The following is a 20,729-nucleotide window of genomic DNA, read 5'->3' as shown; positions in this document are numbered from 1 at the left end:
TTTCTATTGAAAGGAATCTTAGTCCAGAAGGTTTTATGTGTGAATTTTTAAAAAAATAAATATTTCTTAGTTTGGAAATGGAAGGAAAGGCTTATCTTATTAGTTTAATATAAATACCATACCATTAATGAGAATGTATGGTAATAAAACTACAATCCAATCTTACTTACCAGCAGAGATACAAAAGTCATAAATAAAATATTAACAATATTAGGTAGAAATTTGAAAGAAATGAATCAATAAAAAGTGAGGTATGCAGGGTGGTGGTGGCATACACCTTTAATCCTAGTGCTCAGGAGGCAGAGGCAGGTGGATCTCTGTAGTTCTAGGCCAACCTGGTCTACAAAGGGAGTTCTAGGACAGTGAGAGCTACACAGTGAAATCTGTCTTGAAAAACAGAAAACAAAACAAAACAAAACGTGAAATAGGATTTATTCTTGGATTGGTAGATTTGTTCACAGTCACAAAAATGATTAATATAACCCACCACATTTACAGATTTACAGATTAAAGGGAAAAAGAAACCCAATAACTTCCTACAGTTGTAGAAAAACTGCCATTAATAAAATTCAGTGATAATTTCTATCATTTTGCAAATCAAGATGAGATGAGAATGTTCAGAGAAGCAGGCCAGGACAGCTAATGAAACCTCCAGGAGAAGCAGCTGTGCTGCAGCTGGATACTGTTCTGGAGGTCAACTGCTGGCAGCAGGTATGAATCCTGCAGTCTCAGTACAAACAAGAACAGATAAACACCCCAGCTAGAGCCAAAACTCCACAGGTCCAGGGTTATCTCAACAAATGCTTTTGAGCCATTTGACTTCCATGATGAAGATAAAACAGCATGGAAATTATTGGGATCAAATTAGTGAAACATTAAGACCATAGAATTTATAATGAAAGGATTATTATGAAAGGAATTTATAAAGCCTAAACATATATAAACTATCTTACTATGCATTAAAGCATTGACACCTAGATATGTAAATATTTTTATACAAATCACATTACTATGTAATATATCATTTAATATCAGTTTAATATTTAAAATGGAATTCATATAAATTGGTATAGTTTAGAAAACTTCATTAACATTCTAAATACATTAAATATGTTAATATACATTAAAATCCTAAACATTCAAAGTGCTGACTTCAGTATAATAATTACGTTTATGGCTGTGAGTAGGAAAGTGTTTTTTTCTAAGATGAGGCTAGCTTAACCTGGAATGGAATTTACTACATAGCACAGGCTGTCCTTGAACTTGTGACCCTGCTTTAGTTGTCCAAGCACTAGGACCATAGGCATGTGTCACCTTCTTGTCTAGGAAAGGATTTGCTAAAATATAAGAAGTTACTAAAAGAGACTGGAAAGATCATTCGGCAGTCAAGAGTTGTTCTTCCAGAGGACCTTTTCTTAGCACCCATATCAGTTGACACACCACCCCCTGGGACTCCACTCCAGGGAATACAACATCCTCTGCCCTCTGGGGGTACCTGCATGTACATGGTGCATACATACTCACACAGGCAATAACAATTACACATAAAATAAATGGATAACTCATTAAAAAAGAAGTTATAAAGAAAGAAATACAATTGATAAATGTTCTAAGATTTATAAATTTCTAAATACATATCAAAACATTTACTATACGGCAGTATCTTAAACATTAGACAAATTAGAATAAAATATAATGAATATATTTAAGATCACAGGGTAGGAAGGATTTCTCAAATACAATTTTCCAGGGAATTAGGAAGAAAGGCAAAATTTGATATGTATTGTAACGTTGAAAAACTTTTGCTCATGAAACATACCACAGAGTTAAAGGCACAGAGCTCACCACAGGCCAATAATGTCCAGTCTTAGAAATATACCTAGAAGTTAAAACCTCAAATAGAAACAACAACTTGATAGAAAAACAGGGAATATACATGAACTAGGAGCCATAGAAGGAGAAGCTGAGGAGCAACAGATGCGAAGAAGATGATGATTTAATTAGTAATCCAGACTCACAAAAGGAAAGAATGAGGTTTTATTCTAAGCCCCATAAGAATGGCAGGTTATAAAGGTCTGGGAAAGCCAGTGTGGAGGAGAGTTTGAAAAAGCAGCGACTCTTAAGCATTAGTGACACAGAAGAGGGAAGTAAGCCCTACCCAGAGCATCATAACAATGTCCACAAAAGTGACAAATGTGTTTATGCCATGACTTGGCAATTGCATTGCTGGATAAAGGTTCTAGAAAATTTCTAGGGTGCATAATGTACATATGACATCATTGCTTATAGGAGAAAACAAAACTTTGAATGTTCATCAAGAAAGAAACAGAATAAATTGTTCATGTTATTATATTGCAACTAAATTGAAAGAGCTTGTGAACATATGAGGATCCATTTCAAAACACCTCAGGTCAAGTAACAACAAAAGCAAATTATTACATAGGATGTAATAAAATGTATGTAAAGTAAAAGAAACCCACAATACCATATTTGCTTGTTTAGTTACTTTTTCCTTTTCTTTTTGGTCAGCAAAGTTTATTATGACATTTTCATGTATATATATATATATGTATATATATATATATATACACACACATATATATATATATATCCCTGTACTTTGTTCTAATTTGCTCCTACTCTCTCTAGTCCTTCTTAATATATATACTAAATAAAATGTTTATATATTATTCTTAGGTACAGACCGATAACTCTTGTTTGAATAAACAATGTCTCCCATTGGCATATGCATTTGAACACTTGGTCCCCAGCTGTGGTTCAGTTTGGGAAGGTTATAGGAACTCTAGGATCTGGAACCTTGCTCAAAGTAGATTCTGAGTGTTTATAGTCCCACTGACTTCCAGTTTTCTCTCTCTGCTTCTGGTGTACCAGGAAAATGTGATCAACCAGCACCCTGCTCCAGCTATCTATTGTCAGGCCTTCCCACCATTCTGGGCTCTGCCTTTGGAACCATAATAAAAATCAACTCTGCTCTAAGTTGTTTTGGTCATGGTATTTTATCACAGTAACAGGAAGGTAACCAATATAATCACAAATGTAAAAATATATACTGTGTGCTCAACGAATATGTAAGTGAAGTGACCGGTTCTGGGGATGAGGAGAGAGGAATAGGCTCACAGAAGAGCCCAATTTGGTCTATAGTATTTTCAGTCTTTAATGAAAACAAAGGCCTGAATCAAGCATAATAGAACACTTATGTTAACTGTGGTAGTGATTACACACATATCTGTTGTTTTACTTTGGCAATATTCTGGAAAAGAGTTGTAGAAATTAACTGAAGATTTTCATATACATACACAATTACACAGCTAGTTGACATTATTATTGTTACTATTATTGCCATTATTATCTGTGTTCGGGAGATGGAATCCAGTGCCTTGCACATGCTGAGCAGGCATTCTGCCATTGGGCTACAACCTTGAAGCTGTTCGTTTCTAGTTGTTCAACTGGCCAGTCTAGACTCAGTATGTGTTCTACACAGGTCTTTCAAAGTCATAGCCACAGTAACTGGTAATTAAGAAACAATGGCAGGTTGGACACTCTTAGCTCCCAACAGCAACAGTTCTGGTTGTTTCCCCACGGCCCTCTCTTTGTCAGGCTTGTGTGCACCTTTTTCTTATAATTCAGGATTATCAGAACGTAAGTTGAGAAATATATTCCAGAGGGGAATTTTTACATTTGAAAGAGAAATAAAAATTCTCTTTTTATAGGAGCACACCACAACAGAATTGTAAAACTCTTGTATTGAGTGACTGAGAACCAAGGTAGAAAATATTGCTTGTGTGTTGTAAACAGGAGGATTGTTATTGATTGCTCAGGGTGGTTCAGGTTTCCTGAGCGTCCAGAGAATGGCATATTTAAACATTAAGAGATTCAGCATGCATGCAGGAGGTAAGGGAGAGCAGCTTTGAAGGGAAATGGACTTGTATTGGCTTTTTCTAAGCTATAATCCACAAGGTTCCGTATCCTGGGCATTTCTAACTCTTTCATTCCAGAGGCTACCTGTGAGGCAAGTTAGGTTCCAGAAGAAAACGATGGTTTTCCTTTCCCAAGAACTGGAATTATCTAGAATCTAGATTCTAGATCTCAATTAAATGAAAATGGGATGTGTGTGTGTGTGTGTGTGTGTGTGTGTGTGTGTGTATGTGTGTATATGTGTGTATGTGTGTGTGTTTATATGATTGTGGTGTTTGAGAGTGTTCTGTATGTGTGATGTATATACGCTTGTGTGCGTGTGTGTGTGTATGTGTGTGTGTTTATGTGAGTGTGGTGTATGAGTGTGTTCTGTATGTGTGGTGTATATACACTTGTGTGTGTGTGTACAATGTGTGTATGTGTATATTCATGTTTGTTTATGTGAGTGTGGTATATGAGTGTGTTCTGTATATGTGTGGTATATATATATATCTGTGTGGGGTGTGTGTGTGTGTGTGTGTGTGTGTGTGTGTGTGTGTGTGTGTGTGTGTTTCTGTGCCCATGCACAAATGCAGATGACAAAGAAGGAGGATGGCTGCACCATAATTTTTTGAGACAGTGCCTCTCACGGAACCTGGAGTCCACAGTGCTAGCGTCACAGATATGTGGCCTCACCTGGAGTTTTACATGGATATTGGGATTTGAACTCAAGTCCTCATGCTTGTGTATCAGCTTCTCTTACCGGCCAAACCAATAAACTTACCTGGGGTCAGAGAACAGAACAGCCACTGTATTAAATAAACCTAGAGGTCGGGCAGTGGTAGCACAAGCCTTTAATTCTCACATTCCGGGGGCAGAGTTTCATCCAGATCTCTGTGAGTTCCAGGCCACACTGGAAATAGCCAGGTATGGTGACACACACCTTTAATCCCAGCACTTGAGGTCTAATGTCTTGCTTGGGAAAGACACATGCTTTTAATCCCAGGAAGTGATGGCAGGAAGCAGAAAGGTATACAAGGTGTGAGGAACAGGAACTAGAAGCTTTTAAGCTTTTAGGCTTTAAGCAGTTCAGCTGAGATCCACTGGTATGAGGACTCAGAGGCTTCCAGTTTGAGGAAACATGATCAGCTGAGAAGTTGGCAAGGTGAGGTTAGCTGTGGCTTGTTCTTCTTCTCTGATCTTTCAGAATTTACCCTGATACCTGGCTCCTGGGTTTGTTTTGTTAATAAGACTGTTTAGAAATTTGTGCTATGCCCAGTCTTTTTCTTTTAAACCAATTCTGTTATAAAATATGGTTGGTAAATCTTGGTCATTGGTTTCTATTTCTATCTTATTTATTTCAATCCATTTTCACCTGGTATGTGCACATAACTGTTCATTGATATGTTCTAATCATATTCTGCTTTTTATAAATTAAAAAGTGGTTAGCAATTTTGTGAAAAAGAGGAAAAAATAAAGGAGTGTACAGAAGCATTGCTTTTCTTAACCTCTACCTCATTATTTCCTTCCCTAAATTTCTTTGCATAGGATTATATGGGAGTTTACAGAGGCCCATCAAATTGCTAAGAAAGAGTGGGATATCTTTGGTGTCATTTATTATTTCTTTCTTCTGCAGCACCTTACACAGAGGGCTCACCCTGCTCCGAGGAACAAAGGGAAGAAAAACCGCTCCGGGATGGAGGCTCTGAGGAGCACTGCAGAAATGACCTTGTTGTTAATGTTGAAGCACGTGTTTGGCCTTCTCTGACAGACACATTCCAAGAGCAAAGCCCTTAGTTTTATGTTATGGGGGATCTTCAGGTATGGGCCACCTGGATTTTATCCTTCCACACCCAGTTTGATGAGAGGTAGGTTTGACATACTGTGCTAAGCTAAACAAAAGGTGTTTCTCTGATTACCGACTGCAGAAACACCCAGTCACGTGAAACACAAATCAACCTGACTCAAGCTTTTGAGATTTTCCCAGTAATAGGCCTACTGCTGTTTACATCTTCCCACACCCCAATCCAGGCCAATGGTCTGTTTGTGCCTGGCATCCTTTTCTGAAAAGCTTCATGATGGGAGAAGCTGTAAGCCCTGGGCCTTATTCTTATTAGAAGTCTTTGTGGCTTGCATTCAAGTTCATAGTGTATTTGAAAAATCTTCCTTTATGACTTAATTTTCCTGAGGTTTTATTGATAAAAATAAGGTGTGTTACAGCAGCAGCTTTCCTTTCAAAGAAGCAAATCAAAAGCTGTGATTCAGGAGACTCAGGGAGAACTGTGGTACACATTCCATTAACTTTAAAGTAGAACACGTATGTTACCATTCTAGACCCAGAGGCAGCCCTCTTGACTGCTACTGTGAGCCTTGAGAGGCTCTAGGATTGTAAGGCAGGGGAACAGCATCCTGCCTGCCATTACTGGAAGAGTGGCCACTCTAAATTCGGAGTGTGACTCTACTTGGAATTAGGGTCTTTGCAGGTATAATGAACGACTCAGCTATAATCAGAAATGAGATCACGTTGAGCATAGGGTGTCCCTGTGAGAACACTGGTGTCTCTTTAATAAGAAAGGACAGAAGTTGGCATTTGTCATCAGAATCTGAGATATCAATGGTGTAAGCCCAAAGGTCCACAAGGTGTTACAGCTTCTCTGTATTCAGCAGATCTTCAATGGCACCTTTGTTAAGCTCAACAAGGCTTCAATTAACATGCTGAAAGATTGTGAAACTGTAAGGATTCTGTCCTTAATTACATCATCAGTCTGTGACAGAGTCCCAGCCTAAAGAGCGGGTGGGCCCTCTGTGCGTCCCTCTCTTTCCTTTCTGCTCCTTCCTTCCATGTGTCCTCTCTCTCCCTCTCTCACTCTCTCCTTCTCTTTCCCTCTCTCTCCACCCACACTCCCAATAAAGCTCTAAAAAGGTAACCATGGCTGTGATTCTTCTAATCAGCACTTTCCTCCACTAGCATGGCAGCCTCAGGCAGTGTCCAACCACAAGCAGCGTGCCGTTTAACCAACATTGGTGTTGTTTAGACTTGGATACACCACCGAACACCAAGGACCTGCTGTGACCACTGCTGCCTGCCGCCTCTTCCCCCATCCAGCGAGACTGCGAGACCGTGCGCGCGCACATGCGTCCCTTGCCACCTCCACTGGACCCCCACACAGCTACCGCTGCCGTCACCACAGTGAGTCTGCCATTCTCATGGCTGTAGTCTGAGCTATATTCTTAGTGACAGACACCCCGGGGGTTGTCCTCGGGCTATACTGGCAACGGCAGGCACATTTTCGCTCCTGACAAGGGGGTAAATGGTGTCTAGGGTTCAATGGTGGACCAACTGCAGTACAGTGGCAGCCCTCATGATCCCTTGAGGAAGAGGACTCATGACTTGAGCTGATTCATAGATTTCTCTCCACTCTTGGGGATGCCCGAGATTGTAGTCTGATCCCGGTTTGTTATTTTAATTTTTTATTTTTCTCTCAGCTATAGCCATGGGACAAAGGGGCGGATACATTTGCCACCTACATTGGCGGGCACAGCGTAAACCTGGCCACATAACAGCATCACAGGAACTTCTGCCAGCAAACGGGCAAATAAAAAGTTACTTTATCTCCAGGTTTTCTGCTAAAGTTCTAAACCCTTCTCCTTCCCCACTTCTGCGTCTGCCATGTGCAACCTTTTCTGTCTGACTTCCGCTGGGAGTGGGCAGGCTCAAATGGGCAGGCTTGGGCGGTTTCTACAACTCTAGCCCTAACTCACCTTAACTCCACCCGCTCATTCTCAAACTGCCTTGAGAAGCACAGACGGGTCTGGTAGCAGCTAAGATCCATACAAATAAGTTTTCAGTAGTCAGGATGGCTCTTAAGCCAAAAAATCAGCTTATACCCTCAGACAAGTCTTCCAAAAAGATCAGTTTATAGTCTGCCTACTGGCAGATCTTCCAAAAACTGTCCTTAAGCCACCAATCATCAAGAAAAAAAAAATTCAGGACATGGAGTAAAATCCGTCTCTTGTTCCCCAGACTTCCCCACCTAAAACTTAAGCATCTGGAGAGCAAGGCTCCTGACCCCACAGGCAAAGGAGTCATCTGTGGCATTTAAGGTGTGCCAGGGAAGAGATAAAAGCCCGAAAACAAAATTGCCAAGTGCTGGCACACACTGACTCCCAAAAGCTGTTGGGTCCCTGTTTTAAGTGAGGAAAAGGCCACGGCTAGCAAATGCCCTGCCAGGCCATCAACAGCCTTGTTAAAAGTGCCGCCTAGAAAGACAAAGAGTCAGCTGACTGCCCCCAGGCACCAAGATGCATGGGTACATCAAGCTAAGACCTCCAGCAGACCTACGCTTGGCTACAGACATGGCAGGGAACCCAGAACACAGCAGGGAAGTGATCCGTTTCTTTCCTTCTGGACACAAGAGCCACTGACTCAGTCCTGGGAGTTTTGGGGATGTCACCTCTCCTTTATTGTTGGGTACAGAGGACAGCCTTACCACCTCACCAGATTTAATTGCACTTTCAGAGTTAATGAAAAAAGATTTCCACCTAAAATAAGAGCTCATTGCTTCACTCCAGATCCACTGCCTGTGTTTCTCATGTGCATACAGACAGGGCCCTGATCTTTGCCTTGTCCCTAATTCCAAAAAAATAAATTATCATGCACCACAAGATTTTCTCTTCCCAGTTCCCTGTTCTAACTCACCATTCAGCCAATGATACAGGACAACCACAAAACCAGAGTCCAGAGATCGTCAAGTAAGAAACTGTAACAGCTAAAAGGTATTTACACCCCCAGACCCAAAAGTGTCTGGGCGCTATAAAAAGACTTTAATATAAACATCTATTACTGTGAGATGCTTTTAATAATTGATCACCTGTCTCCTGGATGCCAAACTAATAAAGGAAACAGGTGCTTTAAAATAATCTGTCTCTGATAAAGCTTAACATGTTTCAAAATCCATAGGGACAGGCCGGATCTACCTCAGATAAATGTCAACATAAAATAATAATGATTCTTTTCTCTCTCTAAGTTCTTTTTTTCTGTATCACCAGCATCTTGTCAAACAGAAAGTTCCCAGCCACAGCCAAGAGAGATACATATCTCCAGAGCAAACGGATGACAGACAGCATCCCACAACGCCTGTCTACCTCGGAAAACTCCCCTTCTCCATTCCCCCTAGAGCCAACCGACGTCCAAAAGTCAGCTGGAAGCAGTTTTTGAGAGGAACGACACCCCTATTCCCATCTACCTGCTTTTTTATAATAAGGGAAAGTCTGGGATGTAAGGATTCTGTCCTTAATTACGTCACCAGCCTGCGATGGAGTCCCAGCCTAAAAAGCGGGTGGGCCCTCTGTGCGTCCCTCTCTTTCATTTCCACTCCTTCCTTCTGTTCTCTCCCCCTCTCTCTCTCCCTCTCTCTCCCTCTCTCTCTCCCTCTCTCCCTCCCCTCCTCCCAATAAAGCTCTAAAAAGGTAACCATGGCTGTGATTCTTCCGATCAGCATTCTCCTCTGCCATTTAACCAACAGGAACCATACATTGCATGGGGATACTGTAAGGATTTGGTCCTTATTTATGTCCTTTAATTATGTCATCAGCCTTCCCCGGCTTCCCAGCCTAAAAAGCAGGTGGGACCTCTGTGGGCTGTCTGTCCCCTCTCCTTCCCGCTCCTTCCCCCGTCGGCCCCTCTCCACCCCCTCTCTTTCTCTCTCTCTCTCTGTCTTTCTGTCTCTCTCTCCTCTGCTCCAATAAAGCTCTAAAAAGGTAACCACAGCTGTGATTCTTTTAATCAGCACGCTCCTCCGCCGGCTTGGCTGCCACGAGCGGCGACCAGCCACGAGGGGCAGCGCCAAGGCGTAACCAACAGATACCCCCACCTGAAGTCAGTAAATGAGCTCATCTACAAATGTGACTATGGCAAAATAAATAAGAAGAGAATTGCCTTGACAGATAATGTTATGCCCAGATTGTGACCCCAAAGATTCCACCACAGACCTTAGGTACAGAATGCAATAGCATAGTTTATTTCTGTTTGTTTACAAGCCGCGGGCAGGGAAGCTTGATCCAAAGCACTCACTCGTAGTAACCGTGAAGCCAGGAGGAACTTGCTTTTTCTTTGTGTGGCTAGCTTTTTAAAGGCAAAATCCACAAGCCCTTCAGGGGGGTTGGGGGGAGTTTTGCATGGGTGCAACTCAGATTGGTTTATTTTTATCTCTGTTCTCTTTTAATTGGGTGAGGGTATGTAACCTTTGAATTTACTGGTTGGTGGTTACAATTTATTACTTTGGGGCCAGTCCGGCACAAGTCCCAGGCTTTGTCCTTGAGCCACCATGGGGGTTGGCTGGCCAAGCACGTACTGCACATAACTCTAAGTTGGTGAGGGGCCCCAGAGAGTAAACATCTGGCTGAACTTTGAGCAGTCAGAGTACGTGCAGAAAGGGAGCTACTGCAAGGACTATGTCTTTTGTTCATGGCCCTCCCAGAAACTGCTTGCTCAAGTCTCAGGAAACTGAAATTGAGGCCTGATCTCTGAGAGAAGACTGAGCAGCCTGTTATGGCATCTGCTTGGTCCTTTCAATAATTCCTTGATTGCTCGATCTCTTGGTAAGTACGGCATCATCTGCATGGAGGATCTAATTCACGAGATCTATACAGTTGGAAAATGCTTCAAGGAAGCGAATGAGTTCCTGTGGCCCACTCATTATCTTCTCCATGAGTGGAATGGAGAGAAAGACAACTCATTTTGTGAAAGGTGTATGGATTACCCAGGGTCTGGGATTTCACTACATCAAGTGTGGGATATCGGAGGGAAAAAAAAAAATCTATGTACACTATGCTCTTATGTCGGTTAACTTTATTCCTCTAAGACAAAATTCCATCTATTCAGCTACATCTCCATCAGGCATTCAGGACAAGAATAAATCTAGATACACCAAGCTCTTTATCCATCTACTTTATTTCTTTGGGATGAAATCCAGTCTCCATAGCTTCAGTTCTGTCCTGACACTCAGTTCCTCTTTGTCCTCTCTTTTACTGTTCCCTCAAAGTCCAGGTAACAACTAAGCTCTTATGCTTCCAGCCTCATCTTTGTCCTCTGTTTCTTTTCCCTCCATCTCTACTTGCTCTCTACTTCTGGCTCAAGAGTTCTGCCTTACCATCTACACTACCTCTGTGTTCTTCTCTTCTTCCTGGTCATGCTGTTCTCTCTGCTCTACTGAAAATGCCTGTTTCTTCTCCCCTTGGCCATGTAGTTCTCTGCCTTCTCAGGAATGGTGCTCCACCAGCCTTCCACCTTGATATGTAAAAACTTCTTTTGTTCTCAGTCAATTGCTCTAGAGAGCCACTAGGCCTCAAGGTAAGGGGATGATCTGAGCTTCATTTCACAAGAAACAAAGCTACATTCTTCCACCAGCTTGTCTTTGACTACTGACCTTATTTAAGTACGGACTCCAGCAGGGCAAGTTAGTTACCTAGAAGTTCAGCAGGTCTGAGGAGCTGAGCTGTTTGCCAAATGGTCTGGGAATGTTTGGGCACGCAAGAATTTCATAGCAGAAGACAGCTGAAATATTAAAAGCTGGATAGCACCAAATATTCGTAATAAATGGCTTACCTTTTGATAGACCCTTGGCTGGTCAAAGTGTAGCTTTAATGCACAGCTGAATCTCTATAGTATATTCTTGTGGCCTGCTAGAAAGGTGGAGATGCTGGCAACAGAGAAGACCAAATAAACGGGCTTATTAGATGGAAGAACTAAGGTGTTGCCCATGGCATTTTTGTAATCTGGTCAGGTAACAAACAGTCATAGCTTTGCAAACAGAAAAACAAAACCCCCCAAAACAAACAAAACAACCAAGAAACAGCATCCTCATTGTAGGATGCAACTCCTGGCTGGAGATCCAGGTGAGAAGTCCAAGGTGAGTCAAGCAGTAATACTTGAAACCCACGGACTCTGAATTGTAGTGAGTGACTCATGCATGAGACCCTTCATCTAAAATGTAAACCTCTCCCTGAGGAGAACAAAGGAGCTGGCTGCCAGGAGAAGGCTGTCAGGGAGAGGTCTCCTGGCTCACTTCTCTTCCTTTACCACTCAGATCTTCATATTTACAACCAACTCTCCTCCACTTAGTTGGCTTGTCCTTGAAATTTCTATGACATGCTTTTTGTCCTCTATTTATCACTTGGCAAAGACGGACAGTGAGGCTGGAATTCTCATGGGGGAAAGCATCCAGCTATGTTTGGGGGCACTGTGGGTCTTCAGTAAGCGGTGGAGGTGGGCTGTAATGAAGCTGTGCTTTGCCATCAGCAGTTCTATGAGTGAACCTCATCAGATACCCCTCTTAGGTCAACTCTTCAATTGCACATTTCAAGCTAAGGGCCCTACAGGGCAGAGGAAAAATGCTTTGAACGACTGTCTGTAATCTTCCTTTTAATGCTATGTTTTCCCCCAGGATAACACCTAATTGCTTTGTAAATGGCCTGGTTTTTGCCTTTGACAGTCTTGCATGGAAGGCAATTATGGACTTCTTTTAATGTGTAAAATACTTTCTTAGGTCTATTTTTTTGGTTTTTATTTATGCTCCCCAGTCATAAAACTCCTATAGCTAGCAGTTATCATTTCTTGTCATCTGCTGAGATATGTCCTTCATTCCTTGAGACTTTTGTGTTCTCTGATGAAGTGGGGAGTTACTGGGTGACTGCAGGAGTTCTGCTCATGCTGCTTGCTAGCAAGAAAGAGAGAGTGCTCATGTAATTGATGTAACTTTCAAGGTGCAGATCTGTTTCTGAGACTGAACACAGCCTTGGGTAGAAGATTTGGAGGTATGAAGGCAGTTTTTTTTCCCCTGAGGAAGACAAGGAATGTGTCAAAGTCACCTTTGTAGAAGGTATTAATTATTAATTATTGCCCAAATTTCAGAACTATAGCAAAGCACCCTTTTCCTCTTAGCAGCAGAGTGCTGTGGCAGAGTGGCCTCTGCATTCCACATCTGCGGGCAGATCTTTGGTTTGCTTAGGACCTCAGAAGTCCCACTCCTTTCAGGGTCCTAGTTCCCCTCTCCCCACCATTTATTAGCTAGAAGCCAAGCTTCCTTCCTAGCTCTTCACACTCAAGTGTCTTAATTATCCTGACTACTTTGGCTTGTCTGTCTGTGAGCCAATCTTTTTATTATTTGAAGAGCTCATGAGAATAGGATATTCCTTTTTTTGCAGGGGAGGTATCTTGCTTTTGTAATTAAAAAAATCTCTGGGATTATTTAAGACATTATTTCACCTCTCTCTAACAATGCCAAACAGCATTTATCTTCTTCCCAGTTCTCTTTCTTGGTGACTGAATAGCAAGGATGGAGGATACTTAAGAGTTTCAAAGATAAAAGCACAATTGTTACTTCTACAGACATGTTATAAGAGATATTTCTGTGTGTGCATTTTTAAAATCCTCTTTTCTTTTCTTTTATTGAAGAAAGATTTTTTTCCAGACACTATATTCTGATTATAGTTTCCCTTCCCCCTACTCTCCCCAGTTCCTCACCGCCTCCCTTCCCATCTGGATCCACACCCTTTCTGTCTCTCCTTAGAAAACAAACAGGCATCTAAGGAATAATAATAAAATAAGATAAATCAGAAGCAAACAAATTGGAATGTGACAAAGCAACCAAATAAGGAAAAGGGCCACAGAAAAGGCACAAGAAATGCAGATAGACACAGAGACACCCAGGATCCCATAACAATTCAAAACTGGAAGCTGCAATACAGGAAGACCTGTACGGTAGGAAACAAGCGCTCTGACTTAACACAGTGAGACAAAGAACCTTCAAAGATGCCTTGAGTTTGTTTCGGGGTGGCCACCTACTGCTGGACATGGGACTTCCCCTTAAGTTTCCCTTAAACTGGGGTTTGTTTCCTCAGTGAGACTCTCTTAGAGAAAACTTTCATTTGAAAGTGGCTATCAATTGGAGATTGCTTCTGGGTTAGGTATGGGGGGTGTGTCCTTTCAGCTCTAAGAGCCCATCTGGAACAGATTGGTGCAGGCCCTGTGAGGCTGGTTCAGTCTCTGTGAGTTCATATGTGTGGCCATCCTGTTGATCCTCCATACCCCGAGTCTGTTATGCTCTTTCTACCTCCTCTTCTACAGGGTACCCTGAGAGCTGAGGGTTTGATGTAGACATCCTATTTAGGGCTGGATGTTTCAAGATCTCTCACTCTCAGCATAACGTCTGGCTGTGGGTTTCTGTAGGTGTTCTTATCTGCTGCTGGAGGAAGGTTTTCTGATGATGGCTAAGCAAGGCACTAATCTACGAGTATAGCAGAATATTTTTAGGATCTTTTTTTTTAGAACAGTAGTATTTGGTTTTCCCCTAGGTCCCTGGGCTGTGTAGTCTTTGGTTCTTGATCACCCAAGCAGTGTCAGGTATGGGTTCCACCTCACGGAGTGGGCCTTAAGTCAAATCAAACATTGATTGGTTACTCCTACAAGCTTTGGGCCACCATTGCCCAACCATATCTGCAGGCAGGATGCCATTGTAGATCAAAGGGTTTGTGGCTGGATTGGTGTTTATGTTCCTCTTTTGCAGAATATCTTCCTGTAGCAAAGACATCAGAACATAGGGTTGAAGGCTCTATGTAGGTACCAGCTCAACATCTCCATGTTTAAATAGTTGTGTAGGTTGCCTTCAACAATGGGGTCAAGACTTACAGTCTTGGATTAACAGCCTGGGTTATTTGAGAATTCCCATGGGACCCCTTTGACCAAAACTCAGTTAGATCTAGTAACCCAATCCTGGTACTGAAATCTCCATTCTTTTGACAAGATATGGTCAGCTGGGACTCTGATTCCCCCATTATCTGGCAATTTCATTTAGATCGTCTTCATGTATGTATATATTTTAGAAAGCTTCTACTGTACTAGGTTTCCATATACCCCTCAAATGACCCTTAATTTTAGTTGTCTCTCCCTATATTCTCTCCCTCATCCTCCTCTCTTCTCTCCCTCCCAACTTGATTCTCCCATTCCAGCCCCCATCTATAACTGTCTATTCTTTTTTCCTTTCCCAATGAGACTACCACCCAGTCCCTTACTCTATAGCTAACACCTGTGGGTCTATGGATTGTAGCTTGGTTGTTATTGGCTCAGCAGCTTACATTGCTGTATTGTTTATAAACAAGATAATATTGATTATACAGCCAGTTGCTGTGCTTTTTTATGACAGCTTTTATTATCCTATTAAATTCTTTTATTGAACCTCATTTATTTTAAAGATGTTAAAAATACATAGTTTAGACCTCTTTTAGCCCATCTTAAAGAGTGTTTTGAATACTCTCTGGCTTGATTTTATTGAGTACTGACTCCATGTAAATTATTTTAAATGTCTAGTAAAATATTATATTTAAAATACCAATACAAAGTAGGTATTGTGATTATTGTCATTTTACAGATGTGGGAACTAAGCACTGGAAAACAGGCAACTTGTCTGAAATTACCCAAATAATAAATGAGGACACTGGGATCCAGATGCCGGGCATCCGACTTTAAGACTGGGGCTTTAGCAAGTACTCCAAGGTACAGATCTGTGGCGCAGAAAGCAGAAAGCTGTCCCTGTACTATGAATCTTAAACAACTTCCAAAGTCTTGCTCTGAATAACGGTGTCATTGGGAATCAGTGAAACCATTAAGAGAGCCAACTACCACTTTTGGTGGCACATACTTATAATGCTAGGACTTTGGAGGCAGACAGGAAGTTCAAGGTCACCTTCAGGCACATAGTGAGTTCTAGGCCAACCTAAGACACATAAGACCTTGTCTCAAAAAACAAATGCCATGGACCTAGCAGCAGGTCTTCAGGTCTTTGGCAGCTGCCCTGGGGTGGGGTTCTGACCCTCTCCTCACTTTGATCCTGACTTGTGAGTGGAGCGGTTCTAGCACATGAGCAGTGGACACAATAGTTTGCAATGAAACCTACAAAACTGTGAGCCAAGCAAACTTTTTTTTTAAGTTGCTCAATACATTTTTAATAATGACAGAACTGAGATTAGCTACTGTCTGGGTGGTGGTGGTGGCTATTACAGCTTCTCTCTGTTTTGGTTGTATCTGAAGTTAAGGTCAATGGTTATTTGATTTTACACAGATTATTTAAAATTTTGGAGACTCAGTGGTACTTTCATCTATAAAATGAGTCACCATTCATTTATGTGGCAACAACAACATTGAATTTAAAGTCATGGTATGAAGGCTAAAATGATGACTATGACAAGATCTTGACAGCAATGAATCCAGTCTTCCATCAGGGACTCCAGAGCAGTGGCTTTTAAATGACATTTTGGTAAAAACTACCCAGGCAATTAAAGCCTATTTTCCTCTCTTGAACTAAGCAGATATGTCCCTTTAACTTGTAGGTTTCAATAGAAAGCAACATTGAAATTAAGAATATATATATGTATATATATATATGCATATATATACACATATATATGTACATATGTATGTGTGTTTTTCCTAATCTTTGTGTGTGTTTGTGTGTGTGTGTGTGTGTGTGTGTGTGTGTGTGTGTGTGTGTGTGTGTGTGTATGTGAATGCATGTTTCCATATGCATTGACATGTATGCCTATGGCAGTCAGAGGACAACTTCAGGGTCTGGTCCTCATCTTCTACATTGTCTGAGGCAGGATCTCTTACTTTTTACTACTGTGTGCATCAGGCTACCTGGTCTGTGAGCTTCCAGCAATTCTCTTGTCTCCACCTCCAATCTTGGAGGATGACTGATATGCTCTGCTGTGTCTATGGCTTCTGGGGATAAAAACCTCAAGTCCACATGATTATATGATGGGGGACTGTACCATTGAGTCATTTCACCAAACCCAAGGCTATCTGTTTTTAGAAGGAATTTAAACAGGAATTGAATTAGGGAAGTTAGTGTATCACAGAGGACTCAAGCATCCATGTGACAAACATATATGTTAATATATGTTAGGTACCCAACATTCCAGGTACAGGTATATGCTTGAGCCCCCACAGGAAGAGGAGGGGATCTTTAGCATGGACAAAGTTATTTATAATCATTAGTTGTGAAGTTGGTAGAAAGTGCCTTCAAGAGGTATGAGGAGAGAATCAGTTTGCCCTAGTGAGGTGAAGACATTTGCCCAGGGTTGACTAGTTGGATAAAAACAGAGTAAAAGTAACTAAATTCAGCAATATCATTATTAAAAACAAACAAACAAACAAACAAACAAACAAACAAACAAACAAACAAAACTGCCAGGTAGAGAATGGGCATGGTGGTGCATGCATGCCTTTAATCTCAGAACTCTGGAAGCAAGGTAGGGTGATCTCTATGAGTTTGAAGCCAGCTTAGTCTACAGAGTGGGTTTCAGGCCAGATAGGGGTACACTATGACACCCTGTCTCAAAAAGAAGTTATAAAATGCCAGCTAGAAGGCTAGGTATATATATGAAGTTGGTAGAGTGCTTGTGTATCATTCCTGAAGCCTGAAGTTCAGTTCCTGAACACATTAGCAGGGTATGGTAGAGCACACATGTCATCCTAGTGCTTAAGAGATGGGGGCAGGAGGATGGGAAGTTCAAGACTGTGGTGGGGTGAATAAGAATGGCCTCTATAGGATCTTATATTTGGATACTTGATCTCCAGTTTGTAAACTGTTTTGGAAGGATTAGGAGGTGCAGCCTTGTTGGAAGATGTGTGGGCTTTGTGGTTTCAAAAACTCACGCCACTCCCAGTTAGCTTTATCTACCTCCTTCTTGATGATAAGGATGTAAGCTTTCTGCTACTGCTCAGCACCATGACATGTCTGCTTGTTGCCATGCTCTCTGCCAAGATGGTGATGAACTCTAATCTCTGGAACTGTAAGCCCTAATAAACTCATTCTTGATAAGTTGCCTTGATTACAGTGCCTCTTCATTGCAATAAAGAGTAACTAGGACAAAGACTCTTAATACATAGTGTGTGCTGTGGAATAATCCTTCTGTATACTGTGAAAATGTATTACTCCCATTGGTTAATAAAAAGCTAACAGGCTGGTAGCCAGGCAGGAAGTTAGGTGAGAAAGCCAATCTGAGAATGATGAGGAGAGCACAGTGAGAGGAGTCACCAGCTAGATGCAGAGGGAGCAGGAGATGAACATGCCATGCTAATAAAGGTACTGACATGTGGCAGAGTATAAATAAGGAATACGAGTTAACTTAAAATGTAAAAGCTAGTTAGTAACAAGTCTGAGCTATCAGCTGAGCATTTATAATTAGTATAAACCCCTGTGTGGTAATTTGAGAACTGGTGGGCAGGAGAGAAATGTCAAACTATAGTGGGTTCCAAGCCAGCCTGAGATAGATGAGGATCAACCCTCCTTCAGGACCTACAGGCAGTTAATGATTGCTGGGGAAGGGAGATACATTAGTTTCAGTTGTGTAGTCACAGTTAAGGTATCAATGTTCCTACAAGCAATCCTAATGAAATGTATGGGTCACAAACAGAAACGTGAAAGTAGAAGGGGATTAATGGGAAAGAGGAAGTGGCCAACAAGACTAGGAGGGACAAGGGAGGTAGTGGAGGGAGTGTGATCAAGACACATAACACACACGCATGAAAGGTCAATACGAGACCCTTTACTGTCATATATAATTAGTATAAGCTAGTAAGACACAGAAAGTAATAAAATGCCAGCTAGCATGATACCACAGGTCACAGATGAGTTAGACAGGATGATAGATTCACAACACGCCCTCACGGTTGGGCATGTCTGGCGGTCCTAGACACTTCCGCCTAGCCAGTTCCAGGACAAAATAGCCATTTCTGGGTCAAGGCGTCTAGTGTGACCAGGACCCCATGGCTTTGCATGGTTGCATAAGAGTGTGCAACACAACCATGTGATCTACGCGCATGCGTGGAGTAGCCACATGGACCTTTGTACGCCTGCACCCAGCCTTTATAAGCTGGCACCATATTCCCGGATTCCTTCTTCTTCTCCACAGGCCTGAGCACTTGTCTGTCTCTCTTATCTTAATAAAACTTGTTAGTGGATTCTGTCGTGTTTCGTGACATTTCCTCGCAGGGTAAGAGCGCCTCCAAATAACTAACACAGAGGCCTGTGCCTTGTTGCTGGGATGGCGTCAGTCAGATGACACATCAGACTTCTTCCTCTCTTTGGGGCCTCTCCAAAATATTCCTAAGAGTCTTGGGTGTGATACATCTGTGTTTGGTTCCTGCCCTCATCGTTATGCTGTTGTGATACTCCCCTGATCTCAAATTCACTTTCAACATTTCTTGTTCACCAGGTGCAGTATTTAACATTTATTTACTTATCTGCGTCTTCCATCTTCTGAGCTCACACACAGTACATAATAATGTAAACCCTCTGTGGCAGCCTGATATTGGGCACTGTGAGAACTTACTGGGTTGTGTCTCCTGCCTCTGGTTTAATGTAATCTGTGGATCTTGCTCACCACACTAAGTCGTTTGTAAACATAGTTAAAATATGAGGACCCCATAATACGGTTTCTTGCCATATGTTTTTTTTTTTTTTAATAATTTCTTCCACAGATGGTGAATCTATTGCCTCTATTTATTTAGTTTCCTCTTTGGAAGGAGAGTTTATAGAGCAGGCCCCAGGATGCTCCACATATCTAATCCAGCTTTTGTAAATTTATAATAGTCTCAACATTTGCTGCTTTGCTGAGCGACTCTGACATGCTTCCTTGTAATGAAAAGCTGTTATCAGTAATTTCACTAAAACATATCAATGGCAATAGATAATGGGAAAACATCTTTTCCATTTGCAGATAGATCTGAATACATTGTCTCCATGTGCTTGGGTGCTCACTGGTCCCCTCTTGAATGGTGGATAGAAATTGTGGTTAAAGGACGCTGCAATAGACACTGAATACTGAATTTTTAATGCTGTGAAGCTGTCAACCAGGGGCCTGATTGCATGGCAACCTAGAGAGGATTAACTCTTCGAGACATCTGGCAAATTGTTTCCCAAACGCTCATTGCACAGCTGTGGGAGATTCTCCGGCGTCTGAAGCTTCCTGCTATTGACTAGGAAGGAGTATTTAAGTATTGGAACCTATTGAAACCAATGGAGCTCTTCTCATCCTAAAGGAGAACTTCCCACGAGGAGCTGTTCACAGGCACCACTCACACCCACCCCGTGTTCCCATCTCTCTTAAACTTCTGCCACCATTTTCGATGCTTAAGAATATCATATGTCTGTCATTTCACAACTGGATAAGAAGTTCTAACAATGGAAACATTCTAGCCTGTGTTTCAGGGAGGGGGTGGTTTTTTTTCTTTTCTTTCTCCTATGGTGTGAAGATAGGATCTACAGGAGGGTGGCACCAACACAGCTATTAGTTGTGAAACACACAACAATGCAAGTCATTTTCCCAAGAAAGTGTGGATAACTTATCTTCATTGTCTTGCATTTATTATATTTTTATATTTATTTTATTTATTTGAGTGGGTGAGTGCTCATGTGCTGTAATGTATGTGTGGAGGTCAGAGGGAACCTTGTGGGAGTTGGTTCTCTCTTTCCACAGTGTGGCTTTCAGAGACTGAACTCAGGTCATCAGCCCTGGGGATGAGCATCCTTACTATTTCACAGGCCTTATTTTATTTCATAATGACATCAAAGGGCATGTTAGGAGCAAAGTGCTATAAAAACTCAGATATCCCCTTTCTTTTGGACATCTTAACATGTATCTAACTAGAACAAAAGGCACTGTCACATAAAAGGCACTATGAATTACTCACTAAATGAATGAATGAATGAATGAAGATACCAAACCAGTTTCTATCCAGCTGTAGTGAGTATAAA

The 20,729-nt window shown here is 41.7% G+C and overlaps 1 pseudogene; it reads left to right on the top strand.

The window, feature by feature from the left end:
* Positions 1-642: 642 nt before the first annotated feature.
* On the top strand, positions 643-11,665 carry LOC128103883 (60S ribosomal protein L7-like; annotated as a pseudogene).
* The last annotated feature ends 9,064 nt before the right edge of the window (positions 11,666-20,729 follow it).

Source organism: Peromyscus californicus, unplaced genomic scaffold (assembly GCF_007827085.1).
Source record: "Peromyscus californicus insignis strain IS unplaced genomic scaffold, ASM782708v3 Scaffold_8__1_contigs__length_139910024, whole genome shotgun sequence".
In the NCBI taxonomy this organism is placed as follows: Eukaryota; Metazoa; Chordata; class Mammalia; order Rodentia; family Cricetidae; genus Peromyscus; species Peromyscus californicus.
Note: the sequence above shows the minus strand (reverse complement) of the source record. Positions and strands in the feature narration are given on the sequence as shown.